Below are 18,764 nucleotides of genomic sequence, written 5' to 3' on the forward strand. Positions count from 1 at the left end.
TGTTACTGACGTCGGAAGGGAACTCAACCAGTCATTTGAGACAAAGGACCTAGGGCCAGTCAGGCGATATCTCGGTATTGAAATCGAGAGGACTCAAGATGGGAATTTTCTGCTTCATCAGACCAAAAAGATCGACGCCCTTATCGACAAGTACGGCCTGTCAAGCGCGAAGGGTAGTCCCACACCGATGGACTCAAACTATTTGAAGCTCACGGGAGAGCACGATCTTCTACCGAGCAACGAACTCTATCGTCAAGCAGTTGGAGAGTTGCTCTACTTGAGTACTACTGCACGACCGGACATCTCCTGCGCCATAGGAATACTTTGCCGTCGTGTCAGCAATCCACGTCAGCGCGACTGGAGCGCTGTGAAAACACTGCTCCGATATCTAAAGCACACTAGAGCGCTAAAGCTGAGGCTTTCGCCAGACCCGCATCTCGAACTGCTACGTCGATGCGGACTGGGCAGGAAACCTGGTGGATCGCAAGTAGTTGTCGAGGGGGGGCGTTGGTTGGGCGACAACAACGACCGTTTTTTGTCCAGGTGCACGGGCGCACACTCACGCGCACCCTCGTACTTTTGTTCTTCATTAAACCTGTAACACTTCCAGCAGGTAGCTGCTTCTGTCTTTACTGCCACTCTACACGCTATAACATTTTTGTCGTTACATGTAATTTTATATGGTGGACTGGGACAGGAGATTCCAATGCTCAAGGCGGATTTCTGGGATGGTTTAGCATAGAGGGCGAGGAACGTGCACTATTAAATCAAACGTTCTCCACCTTCCACGATCGGTTAACTGCTAATTAGAATGTTATCAGTATTTCGTCTGAGAACACGGGCCGCACCATTATTTGACACTCTGCATATCTTTTAATGGTAGGTGAAAAGCTTTCGGAGTAAATCTTAAACAACCTTTCTATTTGCTCTAGCAACATGTAGCCCAATGACATGTAACTTTCACCTACATAGTGATTACTCCTGAGCGTACTAAGCGGTATTGCTGTGCTCATGATCCAACCAATGGCCAAAGACCACCACCTGCTCAAAATCAGCCCCATTATCACCTGTGAATTAAGTGTAGAATGCGACGTAGATTACGTTCTTCATATGTTCCGAGCCAGTGATCACTTACAATGATATTGTCCAATACGTTTTGCTGGGCGTAACCTTAGAGCGTACGCCTTTTTGTAACACATTGAATGTTTGCGAGTAGTCACAAAGGTGGTGCTTCTGAGATTGCAGTTGTTGACCTCATTGGTATATACATCGTCTGACACTCTGAGGAAAAAGGGGTTAGAGCTTCTTAGCTTGGACGTCACAAGGAGCTGTGTCCACATCTATCCCAAAACGACCGAGGAATTGTCACGGAAATACACGCGCCCGACGTTCTCAGGAGACTAAGCGGCATATTTCGAAATGATGGTTGGCTCAAATTGTGCCACTTTTTGTGCTACCAATTGTGCTACTACAACGAGCTTGCAGAGCTCGGTGCCCGTGAAATGAATCGAAGGAAACAACAACAACTTTATTACTTTGAAAAAATGGCTAGGAAGCAAGCGAGCTGGTGAAGATGATGCATAATGTAAAACCCCGTGTTGTGTCTGTCCCTTCGTGTTCCCTAGTCTCGGGGTTTTACATTATACATTTATTACTTTATTACGGAGGATATTATAAAGAGAGGCAAAGTTACAATGGGAAACACTAAATATGTAATGTAATGCCGCCACTTCCCGACAACAACAAACAATTTCTAGAAAACCCTAATCCAATGTGCATAAAATTACTCTCTTTCCTCACCAACTTATTTCTATAATTTTCCAGCGAACAACAGACAACTACCCTCCCTACTGAATCGTCGCTAAAGGGCAAGATACATGTATGACAAAATGCACGGCACGTCGTGCGACGAGTAGCACAATTTTGTATCACGACTTGTCGCATGTTGCCATTCGCAGACACATTGACAGCGACATCTCTACAACATGTCGCTCTGAACCACCGTGTTGCTAGAACAGCGCGGCCAGAGATACATTCCCTTACACTCTATTTAACATTCTGAAATTTGCTCACATGTGCTTTGCTCACGAACATGTGCTTTCATATACAGGGTGTTTCAGTTAAATCCCCGGGCTAAATAATTCGCGAACGGGTGCACCAATCGAATAACTTTCTTTCTTACAAGTATACAGGGTGTTTCATTTAACTCGAGCCCCAGCTTTAAAAAATAACGGCTCATTGCGTCACAACGAAACCAACTGCCATAGTATTACTAGTTCAAATATAACTTCTAACATAACTTCTAAAGCAGGGCGCTGTCGGCATTAAAATGTATACTACCCCTTTTGGGACCTTCAGTGGACACCTTTTAGAGAAACATCTGCCACCGAAGCGTGTCATTTGCTGTAGTAATCAATTGGTTTTGGTTTACATACTTTTGTCGCGCCTTGTCGCATTGGTGTAATCACGTAATTCATTGGTGGATAAGGGAGTGGTAGAGCGTCCTTTTTCGCTTCACCGCGACGAGCTGCGACAAAAAATATATAAACCGAAACCAATTAATTACTCCAACAAATGACCCGCCGGCGTTCATCAAATTGAAACAAATATCCACTAGGTTTGCAAATTGCAAGAAGTATCCATTTCAGTCCTATGCAATCCACTTGCGACCCAAAATGGTGCCCCCCATGTAGAATGGGGAAAAGATAGTAAGGTTTCGATTATCGATAGTGCCCGGTATTTCAAGACGTCATTGATCAGAAAGCTCAAAAAGTGAGTGACGGTTTACGTATAGGCAGGTCCCATTAATGACCAGACATCCTTTTAATGCACGGCTCTGCTCCATACTCGCCACCTGGGCTCAAACCTTTGAGATTTGCTTCACATAACATGGTAGAAATCTCAAGTATCTGGAATTGAAGACGGCGACGAAGTATAGATGTTTCCTCTACGAAGAACCTGCTTCTTCGCTTCTTCCTGTAAAGAAGCGATTGAATATCTTACACAAAATTGTAAACGTATTGCTATTCGCGATGGTATTAATTTTCGCGAATTGCGCATTCAGTCATTTGCGAGGTTATTTTAGAAAAAATCATCCCGGGAACAGCACCGCAAAGGATACTGCCCCGACGAGTACTTGATTTCGCGATCCCAGTTTATTTATTTCCGCATGATTAACTTCAAGCTGTGTTAGGTGTTCGGTCGGCACGTGTTTTCGAGGGTTTTCAACGTCGGTCTTTTTGACCGTTGAGAATGTTGGATCACGAAGACCGCGGAGGTCACCAGATAACAATAGAAGGACTAAGGGAAAATTCTGGGTTGTCTGAATGTGCTATGAGCCCACCAAAACCCAGATGTAGTAGAACATCTAGAAGAAATGGAAACCTTTGCCATCTGGTGCGTCAGTCACAACAATTGCTACTTCCACCGCGACCGGACGAACCCACGGCGATGCTTTGCTTCGCTATTCAAGCTTTGTGCAAGCAGGACTGGCTCAAATAATGTGGGACAAATGTGAAAATAAAGGAACATGCATCCTTAATAGTTTTTGTTGCTTTGTGGCAACTTAACTGGCATAGCGTATCTGGTGATTACTACGCCACTTTATTCGTGAGTACAATTTTTTGCGATTGTTCAGCGGTCGAGAAATTCGCGAAAATTATTACATGGCGAATAAAAATACATTCACAGTATTTTGCGGCCAGGCAGCAGACCTCCAGCACTATTACAAATGAACTTCACCGCATAGCACACTCCTAGCCGACCATCATCTCGAATGATATCGTTATATGCCTTTCTTGAAAACGGGAGGTGTACACCTTTGTTTGTGACAATTATGAACATCATAAATGTCGCAAAAAAAGGTGTACGCCTCCCGTTTTCAACAAACCAGGGCAGATAACGATATCATTCGATATGATGGTTGGCTAGGAGCGTGCTATGCAGTGAAGTTCATTTCGAAGAGTGTGCACTCAATGCGCACTCTAAAAATAGAACGTCACCGCATAGCACGCTGTGAGCCAACCATTGCCACGAATGATAGGGTTATCGCTTCTGATTCGAAGAGAGAGGTGGGCGCACGCCTTTTTGTGGCAACTTGGATATAGGAAAATTGCCACAAAAAGGCGTACGCCCCCGTCCCTCTTCGAATCAGAAGCGATAACCCTATCATCCTTGGCAACGGTTGGCGCACAGCGTGCTATGCGATGAAGTTCTGTTTTTAGAGTGCAGTATTTGCACACAGTATAGCTGTGAAGGTCGATGTGGTAGAGGACACGCTCTTCATATTGATGTTGACCTGATCTATAGCTTAGCAGGCAGGGCGACGGGCCAAGATCTGTGCAAGTTCGTTATCAATAATCGTTAATCGACGTATGTTTTTGTACTTCGGGTGAGCCTCACCCTCACTCAATGATAGTCAGAGCCGTGAATTGAAAGGGAGTCTGATCATTACTGGGACCTTCCTATACATGAAGCTCCACCAACGTTTTTGAGCTGTCTGACCAATGACGTCTTGAAATACGGAGCATTATCAATCAGCCTGTCCTCACTATCTGTCTCCCTATCCTGCGTGGGAGCGACATTTTGGGTGGGAAGTGGATTGATTATAGGATTGAAATGGATACTTCTTGCGATTTGCAAAACTAGTTGACGCCACCTATAGACGACGCAAGGCACGTCGGGAATTACGTCGTTGTTTCGCTGCCAGCAGAACCACCGCTGGTACACACCCGGTCGACGGTACAATTTTTTAAATTAAACAACATGAACAGTTGCAATAAAAAAACAAGAGTGTTCGTATCCATTAGTACAGCACAAAGCGGTTTTTCTTATTATTTAGCTGTGACTTCGGTGTTCACTAGGCCTAACAACGACGACAAAACATTATTTTCGTATGATATCGATAGCGGAGCATAACTTAAAACAGTTTTAAAACTGTAACTTATAAGAGGATGTATGTCTGAAAAGTAAAGTCGGAGTAGCACGTCATACTTTTTTGCCGCGAAATTCCCGCTTCACCGTATTTTCCTTGGGGAGGAGACCGCGCACAGCATTTCCCCACCAATGTGGTAGAAATGTGGTAGAAGTGACGTTACACGTCATTCTGCGCAGGAAAGGGTAACGGACGTATTTTCGTTACCGTTTCCATTTTTGTTACTGCTTCCGGTAACGGAAAGGCTGTTACAGAGTTGCGGGAGGACAGCCCGGTCCGGCTCTGTCATCACCCTGTTTTGCTTACACACTACACGTCGTAATTTTACGTCGTTGGGATGCGCACATCTTGGAAGATTTCTTTTTTAAATGTAGGAACATGTCTTCAGTCCTCACTCACTCTAAGTTCAACAACTCAAGGGGGGCATAACTTTCATCCAATGTCGCATTCATAAGCGGACGCTCTCAGTAGCAAATACAGTCGACCCCCGTTTATCCGGACCTCATTTATCCGGATCCCGCGGTATCCGGACAAAAGGCACGGGAACGGATTTTCCTCTATGTATTTTGTTCTCGTTTATCCGGACTTCAGCTTCCGGACTCGGACAAGAATTCCAGGGAACGAAGGTCGAAAATTCTTGTAATCCAGCTTCAGTTATCCGGACTACCGTGAGTAAGAGGAGACGCTAACCCCGCTTCGTCACTCTTTTCGCTGTGTTGGGGTTATTCCCGTCACACGTCAGGGACCTACATTCTTCCGTAGGGGAGACAACCGTGCACGATGACCCCCTTTTCTATTTGTGTGCGTTGGGTTACGTTGACCAGTCGATCGAGTCATTTGGAAATATCTCGAGCAACTGTCCGGTTCTAGAGGGGAAAACTTCAACCCGAGGGCCTGCTGCTTACGGCCCGTTGGCCGATGAAGACATTCCCCTAGCTGAGCTGCGATCCCTGATGCAGAGGCTCACTGCGACTGCCGTAGATGATGCTGCGGTTTCTGACTACGTTGACGTTATAAGGATGATGACGCGTGTGCAGCTATGACTGGTGACGATGTGATTGCTGCTGTTGCCTCCGATGATGTGCAGCAAGACGGTGCCGATGACGCCAGTGAGAAACAAGCCTCCGACATTGACACTTTGCGACCGCACTGACATTCTTCGAGGAGTGCAACAGCGTGGCTCAACTCTATGCAATTAGCAAAAGTTTGCAGGAATCGAGTGCCTACACTACTATGTAACAGCTGATATTGACGAGATTTCTGTGTTTTAATTAAACCTTGCTCTGTAGGACGTTTCTATTCGGTCGTTTCATTTATCCGGATGCCCCGTATCCAGACGATTTCGCCGGGAACGGCACCGTCCGGATAAACGGGGGTCGACTAATACTGCCATAGACACGGTGAAATGAAAAAAAGTAAAAACAAATAACTAAAAATCGTAGGCCGTCATGCTCGTGCTATGGTGGAGTATAGTCATGTGTTGATTTCATGGAGTTATGAGGGCTGGGACAAGGTAAGCGAGTGATGCACCCTCGAGATCCAATATTGCGCTTTGTTTCCACGCTCACGTGTAGTATTTAGAACATTACAGGAAATGTGGTCATCAAAATAAAAAAATAAAATGAAAGGTCACTCAAATGTCATGGCACAGCAGGAATTGCCATTACCCGAATTCAATACAGGACGATTATTTTCGTTTCCGTTTCTGTTTCCGGTGATGAAGGACCGTGGTATGCGTTTCCGTTTCCGATATCGTTACCACATCCAATTTCGGTAATATACCGTTTCTGTTTCCGTTACCATTACCGTTACCCTTCCCTGATTCTGCGCGCTCAACTAATGCAAGCTCGGACACGCAGGGCACCGCCATTTGTTACAGGCAAACGAGGGGGTCGAGGAGCGAGCGTTGCGCAACACTGCGCAAATACTGGCAACAGCAACGTTATGCGCGTGAGGGTTCGTGCGAGGAGGTTGCCTGCTCGTAACAAATGGCGACGGGAACACTTCCGACTGCTCCCAGCATTACGTCACTCGGTCTCCTTAGCATTCTTTCCTCCATGGTGTTTGCCTTCGACGCCATTTTGGGTGGCAGTCAGGTTACATGGCGGCCCCCGTGATCAAAATCAAACTTACGAGAGGCGCGCAACTGTGATTGACAGGTCTAGCCTCTTTCTTTCGCTCCTCCCAATGCCCAGCCGCCTTTTTAATATATGACTCTGATGACAGTGACGCGGAGGCAGATTTTTTTTTTCTCGTTTTCAGTCTCTTCTTTACCAGCGGTCAAGCTGCCATTACACACAAAAAAAGTTGTCTATATTCTATAGAAATAGTACACAGCAATGTGGATGGAGTGGATATATTTCTATACAAGTTTTGTGTCACTAGTCACTCTGACCGGACCAACCGAATGATATTGGTATCTTCCCTGATTTGTTGAAAACGGGAGGAGTACGCCTTTTTTGTGACAATTATGCTGGTCATAGTTTTCACAGGAAAGGCCCCCGTACGCCTTCCGCTTTCAGCCAATCAGGTCAGAAAACGATATCATTCGTGGTTGGCTAGGAGCCTGCTATGAGGTGAAGTTCATTTTTAAGCGTGTACTTCTGCTCTTCCTGACCTCGACTTGTGAACGTTGGAAAACATTTCACGCGGTGGTCTCCGCGGAGACCACCGCGTGAAATGTTTTCCAAACGTACGCGGTATACCTGAATATTTCCTTTGCATCACTCGTCACTTTCTCTGGCACTTCCACGCTAAGCTAATCTCACAGACAAAATATTGTACCTTTACCTTCTAAAGTTGATTGTTTTAAGTACAGTTTTTTTTTTCACGGTGTATAACAGAATGGAATATACCATTGATGGCCTATGTCCTGCTTAATTTTTTTCACTCCTGCTATACCATCAGGTTGAGGCTGCAGTATGTTGAAATAAATAAAGTAAATAAGATAAACGTTAATTATGCTGTGTTAACATTGATTCAGTAATATGAATCATGGAGGAACAGCGCAATCCATCGACGAAACGTTCCACAAAGGCCTCCATTTCTCATTGAACTTTCGTGGATCCGCTGATCCGTGAACTTCGTGGATCCGCGGACGGGAGCCATACTTCATTCCAAAGAGCAAAAGACCTACAAACGCCGCAAATGTACCGGGCTGCTTGTGGTACACACGTGCACTTGTTTACGATGTCACTGTGGCTCCATTTGGTTCAATACTCATTGGCTGCTTGCTACTTGTTCGGTTTACGACATTTTCGATGTCAGAGTAGAAATCCTGCTTCGCCATATCGGCCCGAAACTCAAGTCAGCGAAAAATATTTTGTTTTCTTGTTCCGATTTTGTTTGAGAAAAAAATTCGGCCAGTGTCAGTCGTTGAAAACCGACCGGTTGGTTGGAAGATGAAGCTTAAAGGAAAGGACTTTTTTTCTCTCGTTTTGAAACAGAAGAGACGTTCCAGAGCAAACAGTACAAGTTTAAAATCAGCGAAGCGAACGGTTTTCTCACGAGAGAGTTCCAACCACGTACCGAAATTATACGAAGCTTGGCAAAAGATGCTGTTCATTTTCCTAACTTGACTGTTCTCTTGTGCCGAGGTGTCGCTAGTGAGTCTCGCAATGTGAAATTTAGGTAAACGTTCTTCATATTGAGGAACGTCTCCGCGCGGTGGGGCCAGTGCAACTTCCCAGCGCTGGTGTAGTGACACATGACCAACAGTCTTATGTTTCACAACGCGGCCAATGAGTTTTCGCGCAGTTTTCGTGCGATGACACGGCCATTGTCATATGACGTGATTACACAGCTCAGGTGAAAAATCTTAAAAAAAAAAAAGAAAACATTTACACGTGCTTATGACCGTACGCGTGGCATTATACCATGACCAAGAAGCTGTCTGGAAAAGCAGACTCGTTTCTTACACATGATGAAATGTCGAGCTTCCTGTAAGTGATGGAGTGACCGTAATACGACCGATGACCCAAAAAACGGCTTTCCGTGCAGCCCTTTTGTAAAACGGCTGCGCGTCTTAACGGTTGTTGCTATGATGCGATTTCACCGACGCAAAGCCGTAGCATTAGCATAATATATGCGACGGTGCCTCTGTCTTGTTCGCCGACCCATTCAGCAAAGGTTGTCCTCCTAAATAGGGGCCTTGCATGACGCAGACGTCCCAAGATTAGTCCCGTGTGCGTCGGAAGTTGCTAAGTGTTCGAACAGGAGTCCCATCTTGTTTCATGACAGTGTTTCTTCACAGTTAGATTGACCACTGTTAGAGGGAAACTTTGCCGGAACTTTGGGGGAAACTTTGCGGCAACAGCCATGCAGACTGAGGTGAAATTTCGAAAAGTGCTTCCGCGAGGCGGGCAAGAAAACGTTCTTCTACGTGTAGGCGTCCATTCCTCGTAGGGGAAGCTCGTTAACGACAGCAATGAGAGGATCTTGCAAACTTTTCTCAGGGGGCGACCGGGGCGACCACTGTTTACCTCAACACCACGAGCAGAGATGTCCTCTCCATGCAATGTGACCACGCTCTAACAGGGAACGGGGGGCGGCCAATACGACATTGAACAGCACTGGACTCCAAATGTCTCCTTGGGGACTCCAGCTGTGTGAGGACGTGCTTAGGTTTACTTCCATTCGCCGTGCGCATGAAGACGTGGGGATAGTTCAAGATCCTACAGAAAGTGCGACCCTGTGATGGCCATGGTGCTAAGCGCCTCCTTTTTAGGGATGTGACATATAATCATATGTCCTACAGTGGAGGCCGCGTCTACAAATCTGCGCTGGTGTTATCGGCGGCAGTCCTCTGGTGCGATGTAGATTCATGATATCACCCTCGGCAACAGCCATAAGAAAGTCCTGCTCCTCTGCAGCACGCAACGAGAGCTCGAACGTCGTTTTATTGTGGTTTATGGTGCTACGTACAAAAGTATGATGCGATGAATGATACATTGTGCATCTTCTTATGCAATACGCTGCACATAATATAATAAGGTGATACATGAAATACACGTGCACGTGTTAAAAAACCAAACTTCACATTAAGAAACGCTTGTACTGCGTTATTCTTAAACACAAAAGGGTATCACAAGAGTAGAACGAACCGGTAGTAGCTCATATGCACCAAATGCTCATAACCTCCAAACGCTCAAAACCTCCAAACGCCCATATGCACCGAAAAAAAGTTGGTGGTCTTGAGCGTTTGGTGGAAATGAGCAGGAGGGGAGAAGCTGCTCATAAGCACTAAACGTCCAGAACATCCGAATGCTCATATGCACCGAAAGGCGGGAGACCACAAAGGCCGGTTCTTCCTCTCCCGCATTTGGAACAAGGTCAAAGGTTGAGAAAGGTGGAATGAATGGCGACTACCAAGGCCGCTTAATGTGTCAGTTTGAAGTTTATGTAATGGCTTGGTCCTGCTTGTATGTAGTCAGAACGAATTTTTATGGAAGTTTATTTTTATCTTTATAAACGAAGTTTATGAAGTTCGAATTTGACTGAATGTGTGGGTTTGAATGGGGCTATCGTGAGTCAATGGGTGTTTTAACGTGACAAACACGTTCGCCGTAGTGTCCGCCCATTTGATCGAATGCCGTTTGGTCGAATGCCGTTTGGTCGAATACCGTTTGATCGAACGCCGCTTGGTCGAATGCCGCTTGATCGAAGGCCGGGTGATCGACGCCGTTTGTTCGAAAGACGTTTGTTCGAAGGGAGTTCAAAACTGCATGCACTGTGTCATCCGCACCTCTTTTTCTGTAACTTTTGACTCGGGCATACGGAGCGGGCAATCAGTGTACTCTGCTTTTTTTTCTTTTCATTTTTATAATTATTATTATATTTTTTTTTGCAGGGAGTCCACTGGTTACTTGCAGACGTTTGTAATTTACGAACCAGTCGGACACATGTTGAAGAAAGTTGCCCCAGGTTGGGAGCAGCCGATAGTCTGTGCTTCTTCGGAGTACCCTTCTCATTGCTGGTGACATATTTAAATGGAACGGTCTGAAACGGGATAGCCATATGTGCGCGAAAGCCACTCGAAGTCTGTGAATGCTAAGAAGGAAATTTCACCATGGCACAACGAAAGATTAACAGCATATAAAACCTTAGTTCAACCTCGTTTAGTGTATGCATCTGCAATCTGGGGTCACTACACAAGCACGCTATCCGAAAAAATAAAGAAAGTACAAAGATCTGCTGCCCTGCTTATCTTGTCTAAGTTTCGAAGGACTTCTTCCGTTACATGTCTGTTGCAAGAACTAAATTTAGATTCACCTGCACATATATAGGCGAAAAGTAAATAAATTAAAACTGTTCTTTCTCCTATACAATGGTCAGTTCATTACAAACAATAATACATCGTTAAAATTTATCCACATTCAACAAGAATAAATAATCGAAAAATGTCATTAATTTATTTTTTATTTATTTGCCAAAAGTGTTTAATACTTGAAATCAATTATTATTTTGACAAAGGGTTGGGGAATTAACATGTATGGCATGTTTAGTCACTATGTGTCAGAGCGGAAAAGCCTATCAGGTTGTCGAACGGGCTAGAGTGAACAACATGGGCCATTGGACCGCTTCTTGGACACGAAAAAGTGGGTTAGCATGAGGAATGTGTTTACGAGCAAGCGACAGTTAAATGTCGCACAGGATAACGGCATTTAGAACTCCGGCTTCTTTTTTCTTTCCTTTTTTTAAATTTTCAACACTCCAAGTGAACCAATAAAAAATCGATCAAACGACGCTGCCGTTTCGATCTTCGATGAAATGTCTTTCGACCAAATCATATGTCGGCACAGTTCCTATAGAAGTCGACCAGGATGCACATTCCCCCAGGACGTTGCCTACATCTGTGAGGCCAACAACGGCGAGACCTTTCATCGTCATCACAGTGAATTAAATTCGCCTACCTGAGGTAGAGTGTGGTTGACAAAACGTCTAAGAGAAAATGTGGCCGATGAACGGATATCAACATGGAACGCCGTCTACTCCATATTGCCTTAAGCTACATAAACGAGTCAACACAAGAGAAAACGAGTAGTAAAAACAAACTGAAGAAATAACATTAAACTGAATGTATGTTAGAGGTTCAACGATAACACCCAGTGAGCTTGAACTAGCGGTGCAGGAAGGAGGATTGACGCTGCACAGCGTCGCAGTCAGGCACTGGCGTCATCGAATGGTCCTGTAGCATTCGCTACAGTTCCACAGTATAAAGTCTGCGTCGTGAAGCGTACATTAGAAGTAGTTTTGGTATGTGCTACAACCTGTCTGTTTTTGCATGTTCTTGCCTGTTTATGTGTTTTTTAGGGGTCTAAATACCTGTCTATTTTCAGGGTTTTGGCACGTAAATTTCCGAGTTTTACTTATAAGAGGAAGTAATGTTGTTCTTGAATGCCTAAAACGGTGGGCAAACAGAAATGAGTTGAAAACCAATCATCCAAAGAACCAAGCCAGTCATCTTCCAGACCGAAGAGAGAATAACTATAGGAGCGAGAATGTGTCGAGCATGTTGGAAGAGTTCCGGAAAAAAATAGTCCCGGAAATATTCGTCCAGGAAAAATTGGTCCCTGGTTGCGTGGCGGAAGAAATGGTCCCGCGCGGTTCCGTGCGCCCAAAAATACAGGAGCGTCGTTGTGGACATCTGATAAACCGGATCATAGCCAATCAAGTGCTATCATTCACACTACTCATTTGTTCGAAATTGGGAGACATGCTTTTTTAATTAACATTAATCTTAATGAACACTAAATGCTGCACGCCATTTAATGAGGAACATAAAAGCGGTTCCATTTGCTGCACCGCTTGTATTGTACAAATTGCGTCTGTTCTTTCTGTTCCTCTCTTTATTTTGCGGAGTACAGACAACGCGACAAGATTAGGAAGCAGTTCTGCAATGTCTCCTACCTTCTCCTAAAAGTGAAAAAAAGAAAAAGTAAGAATCGTCTTTCTGCAGAACGAAAATTCAAATCTCAGTTCTTTCTTATTCTCACTGATCAGGCCATATCTTCTGTTTTGTCGACCAACTCGTGGAGTGGTAAAAGTTGTTTGGATTTCTGTAAAACGCTAACAACTTGGGGCATTGTCAATGGAAACTTGAACTGGAGAATCGCAGCAAAAATTTTGAAGTAAAAATGGTAGACATCGATGCCAGCGAACTTATAATGGAATATCGTTTTGTGTCATTGAGAAAAAGAAGACGCCAAACAAAGAGACGCCAAACAATTTTTAACGTACACCTACAAGAAAGCCTCCAGGAGATATATCTGAATCCTTGCATTTGCGTCAGGATTCTATTTTCTGACCACACCAGCTACTGTCGCTGATGCTGAAAGAAGCCTCAGCACAATGAAACGGACCGATCAAGAATATCCTGCGCTCAACCGTAAGAGATGTCAGGCTTTCTGAGTTCGTAGTCAACCGAAAACATGATTATCATATCTCTGGACTATGCCGCATTGATTAACCAACTTGCGAAGAACAAGGCTCGAAAGAAGGGTTTTGCGCAAATGTTCACTGCAGGCCTATTATGCATAATATAAACCCTATACAAATATCGTATTCCAGCTTCTGCATTGTAGGTGAACCCGGACATATGTTCGGGACCACGCTCTTTGTTGCTACAGCCCTGGGAGCCGAGTGCCTTTCGAGCTAGAATCAAGTATTTTGTCCTAGGCTGCCTCCATGTCTATGAAAATAGAGCTGAAATTGAAATCCATAAACGAGAAGGCGCTATTCGTTCTGGCTACATACAAGCAGGACCAAGCTGTTACATAAACTTCAAACTGACACATTAAGCGGCCTTGGTAGTCGCCATTCATTCCACCTTTCTCACCCAATGACCTTGTTCCAAATGCGGGAGAGGAAGACCCGGCCTTTGTGGTCGCCCGCCTTTCGGTGCATATGAGCATTCGGATGTTCTGGACGTTTGTGCTTATGAGCAGCTTCTCCCCTCCTGCTCATTTCCACCAAACGCTCAAAACCACCAACTTTTTTTCGGTGCATATGAGCGTTTGGAGGTTACGAGCATTTGGTGCATATGAGGCACAACCCTGCACCAAACGTCCAGAACATCCGAATGCTCATATGCACCGAAAGGCGGGAGACCACAAAGGCCGGGTCTTCCTCTCCCGCATTTGGAACAAAGTCTTAGGGTGAGAAAGGTGCAATGAATGGAGACTACCAAGGCCGCTTAATGTGTCAGTTTGGAAGTTTATGAAGTTTGAATTTGGCTGAATGTGCGGGTTTGAATGGGGTTATCATATGGGGACTCGTGAGTCAATGGGTGTTTGAACGTGACAAACACGTCCACCGTTACTCTTCTCTTGTCATGCGCATGCAGCAGCGTGTTCCTAATTGGTGGACTTACGTCGCGAGACAACTCTGACCATGAACGATGCCACAGCTCGCGTGGCTCAGTGGTTAGCGTGCTGAACCATGTCACGTCGAGACTAGGAGGTACCCGGGTTCGAATCCTGGTGCCGGCTGTGCTCTCTGTGCGTTTTCCTGGGTTTTCCCCATACGCTTTCAGACATATGTCGGCACAGTTCCCTTACAAGTCGGCCCAGGATGCACATTCCCCCATGGCTCAGTGGTGACTTGCCCACATCCGTGAGGCCGACAACGGCGAGCCCTTTCATCTCCACTACCACAGTGCATTAACTTCTCCTACCTGAGGTAGAGTGTGGCTGACAAAACGTCTAAGAGAAAATGTGGCCGATGGACGGATACTGTAATCAACATGGAACGCCGTCTACTCCATAGCGGCTAAAGCTACATTATGCTAAGGTAAACGAATAAACATAAGAGAAAACGAGTAGCAAAAATAAACTGAATATATGTTATATAGGACTCCAGGTGACGTGAAAGGCGCATCGTCTAATACGTACCTAGAAATAGAGTGGAGAATTTAAGTTTAGAAATATATTGTTGGGACAAACGATAACACGTGAGCTTGAACTTGCGGTTGAGGAAGGAGGCTCGGCGCTGCACAGCGTCGCAGTCAGGCATTGGCGTCATTGAATGGTTCCGTAGCGTACAGTTCCACAGTATCAAGTCTGCGTCGTAAAGAGTACATTAGAAGTAGTTTTGGCATGTGACACACGTGTTACAACGTGTCTGTTTTTCCATGTTCATGCCTATTTAGGTGTTTTTGATGGCCTATACACCTGTCTATTTCTATGGTTTTAGTACGTAAATTTCCGGGTTCTACTTATAAGAGCAAGTAACGTTGTAACAAGAACAAGTAAAGTTGTTCTTGAATGCCTAAAACGGTGAGCAAACAGAAATGAGTTGAAAACCAATCACCCAAAGAACAAAGCCAGTCATCTTCCAGACTGAAGAATGAAGTCGATAATGTGTAGAGCATGTTGGATGGGAGTTGGAAAAATAGTCCGAAAAATAGTCCCTGGTTGCGTGGCGGAATAAAATGGTCCCGCGCGGTTCCGTGCGCCCAAAAATACAGGAGTGTCGTTGTGGACATCTGATGAGCCGGATCACCATAGCCAATCAAGTGCTATCATTCGCCCTCCTAATCCGTTCGAAATTGGAAGACATGCTTTTTTAATTAACATGAATCTTAATGAACAATAAATGCTGCACGGCATTTAATGAGGAACATAAAAGCGGTTCCATTTGCTGCACCGCTTGTGTTGTACAAATTGCGTCTGTTCTTTCTGTTCCTCTCTTTATTTTGCGGAGTACAGACAACGCGACAAGATTAGGAAGCAGTTCTGTAATGTCTGCTACCTTCTCCTTAAAGTGAAAAAAAGAAAAAGTAAGAATCGTCTTTCTGCAGAACGAAAATTCAAATCTCAAATTCAAATCGCGTTACTTTTTTTAGTAACGGTAGCGGTACTCCGTTACTTTAAACAAGAAGTTTTTTATTGCGTGTTAGCGCCGCGAAGCAACTGTGGCTATGAGCGGCGTACAGACGGAGAGAGAATAGCAGGAAGGAGTGGGGGACAGGGGGATTAGTATGCGTCCTGGGCAGACTTCAGGGGGAACTGTGCCGACATCCGTCTGGAAAGTCGTCGGAAAACCCAGGGAAAACCTCGGACAGCACAGCCGGAGGAAGGATCCCACCACCTCCCAGTCTTCAGCACGACCTTGGTTACCACCAACGAGCGGACGCCTTAGCCCACTCGGCCATGCCGCTGGTTTTAAACAAGAAGTATCGATATCGGTATGTCGATACTTTCTACTCAAGTAACGAGCATCGATATCGCGATGCCATATTTCGGTAACAGGGAAAACATTGTTTGCTGGGTAGTCGGTTTTGGATATAACAGGCAGACACAATCGCTTCTCCCCAATATACCTTTGGTAGGCCTGCACCGAAGAGCATGCTTCTGGCACTCTCGCAAGCGGTGCGGTTCTTCCTCTCAGCCACTCCGTTCTGTTCAGGGTTGTACGGAACAGACTACTGGAATAAAACGCCGCACTTGCGCAGAACTGCCTGAGACTTGCCACCAGTGTACTCTATCCCATTGTCAGCACGCAAAACCTTCGGGTACCGTCCAAAATACGTGTGCACGAAAGCCAAGTACTCTTCTGTTTTAGCGGGAGCTTCGTCCTTCGACGTCAGCAGGTACAATACCGTGTACCGCGAAAAATCGTCAATGAATGTAAGGAAATAATTGTTCCTGCTGGGCGTTGAAACACTCATAGGTCCGCACACATCCATATGTATGAGGTGTAATGAGCTATTCGCTCGTGAAACGAGGTCTTCATTTTGCCCTTGATGCAACTGTTCCACTTCATTAAATGGTCACATCGCGCGATCTGAACGCCGTCTGCCAAATCTTCTCACTGAAGACGCCTGAGTGCTTCCTGATCCCTATGTCCGACACGATGATGCCAAACGTGGATACATTCCTTGTGAGATGACGTCTGAGAGATATTTGCAGCTGCTGGGTTCGCAACAGAACCTGTAGAGGCCATTTTCAACCGTGCCGACAGCTGCCGTCCCCTTCCTACGTGTTACTTGACAGCGGTCTCCTCTGAAAGTTACGACGTTCCCCTGCTGCGTTAGTCGTTTTACAGAAAGCAGAAAACTTTCCAGTGAAGGGACGAAAAGGACGTTCTTGACTTTTACTGCGCATACCGCAGTCTCCGAAACACGACAGTGCAGCACGCCGTCCCCTATTCCTTGTGCTGAGACTCGCTGGCCATTGGCCACGGTAACAGTCTCTAAGGAGTCTCTGTAGTTCTCGGTGAAAAAAGCGCGATCTCTGCACATATGACTGGTAGCACCAGAGTCAACCCGGCGAACTTTCCACAGTAAGTATGAAGGCAGCGTCAGAAGAAGGTGAACGGTTGGTTGCCGCAGTTCTCGAACGCTGTACGGCTCTACTGCACACTGAACTTTTTCATGTATCTCGCACGGAATAGTCGCACCAACGTCAGGCATCTCTATGGACTTCGCCATAATTTATCCTCACCATGAAAAAGGGCCACCCTGAACAGCCATGAAAAGTACTGACCAGGCAGAAGGGCCCCCACCACGTACGCTGCCCCGGGCACTGTAAATCCGGCACTGGTCTGGACAGTTCACAAATGAAGCAATGTAGGCTTTAGGCAGAGCTTCGTATTGTGCTGATAAACTCTGCATGGATGATAATGAAGTGTAGGGTCCGCGTTGAAGCAGTTTCACGAAAGACGTCTCATTTGGTACAAACCCGTTGTCGCGCAAAACACCAGCGCCAACCGTGGCGGTGTTGATAGGAGTCGCGCGATGTAACTTGCAGCCATTTTGACCAGAACTGCGGAGTTGCCACTCCGAAGTTGGAATGACTCGGGAATCATTCGAGATTTATCGGAGCCCTGAATGAAATTGGAATGGAATGGCGGAAACTGTCCGAGGAATGGAATGTCAATGGAATTAGGCCACGGGACTGGAATTGGAATGGAATGGTCTGGGTGTCCCGGTGGTAGTTTTCTTTTCAACCCGCTGGTTTCTGCCCTCGCGCCCTTTGCACGCACGCACCGCGCCTGCACACAGTCAAGAGCCAAATAACCTTGTCTTTACGCTTTTTCCGTGCTGGGTGATGTGAATCTCCTTTAGCACTGCTGGGCTAGCCTGTACGGTTACCGGACCCGTTTCTTTTATGACGGAATTAAATGAATGGAATGGGGTTGCCAAGCCATTTTAGGAGTGGGAATCGACCATAGCTTTTCTGTGGCTTTTCATTCCGAGGAAATGAAAGGAATGTAATTAGAATGGAATGGATGACCCCATTCCGCAACCCTGATCTTGACAGCTGTCCCTCCGCTTAACGACAGAGGCAAGGCTGTCGTTCCCGCAAGCGACAACGTCACTTACGGGCGACGCGTTTGGAGTGCAGGGAATACCAAATTCTCATCGCTAGCGTTACGTTACATCACATACCACGTGCGCTCTCTCCCGAACGACACGTTCGCGCTACTGACAGAGCTCGGAATAGGGCCCCTGCTTCTCTTCCACCCTCTCATATTGTCTCTCTCTCTCTCTCTCGTATGTATCACACTAAGTTTCCATCGCCCATTTCTTTACTCTTCCTCCTCTCCCTCGTGGTCGGACTCAATCGGACGGTAGTTTTCATGGCCAAAGGTGAGAACCCTCCCGTCACAGCTAGAGCTCTAGATACAGCTGTTCAATGCAATGTGCAAAGGGAAGAGGTGAAAGTGGGCACCCCTATCGCACTGGAGACTTTACGGACATAGGGTGCCAAAGGCTACCATTGACTTGGAACCGTGTGGTGACACTCCTGTAGCACATTCGAACCCACTTCAGTGGTTCATATGCCACGTTCACGCGATAAAGAAGCCAAAAAGGCGGCATGTAATTTCT

The sequence above is a fragment of the Ornithodoros turicata genome, chromosome 4, assembly GCF_037126465.1.
Source record: "Ornithodoros turicata isolate Travis chromosome 4, ASM3712646v1, whole genome shotgun sequence".
NCBI lineage: Eukaryota > Metazoa > Arthropoda > Arachnida > Ixodida > Argasidae > Ornithodoros > Ornithodoros turicata.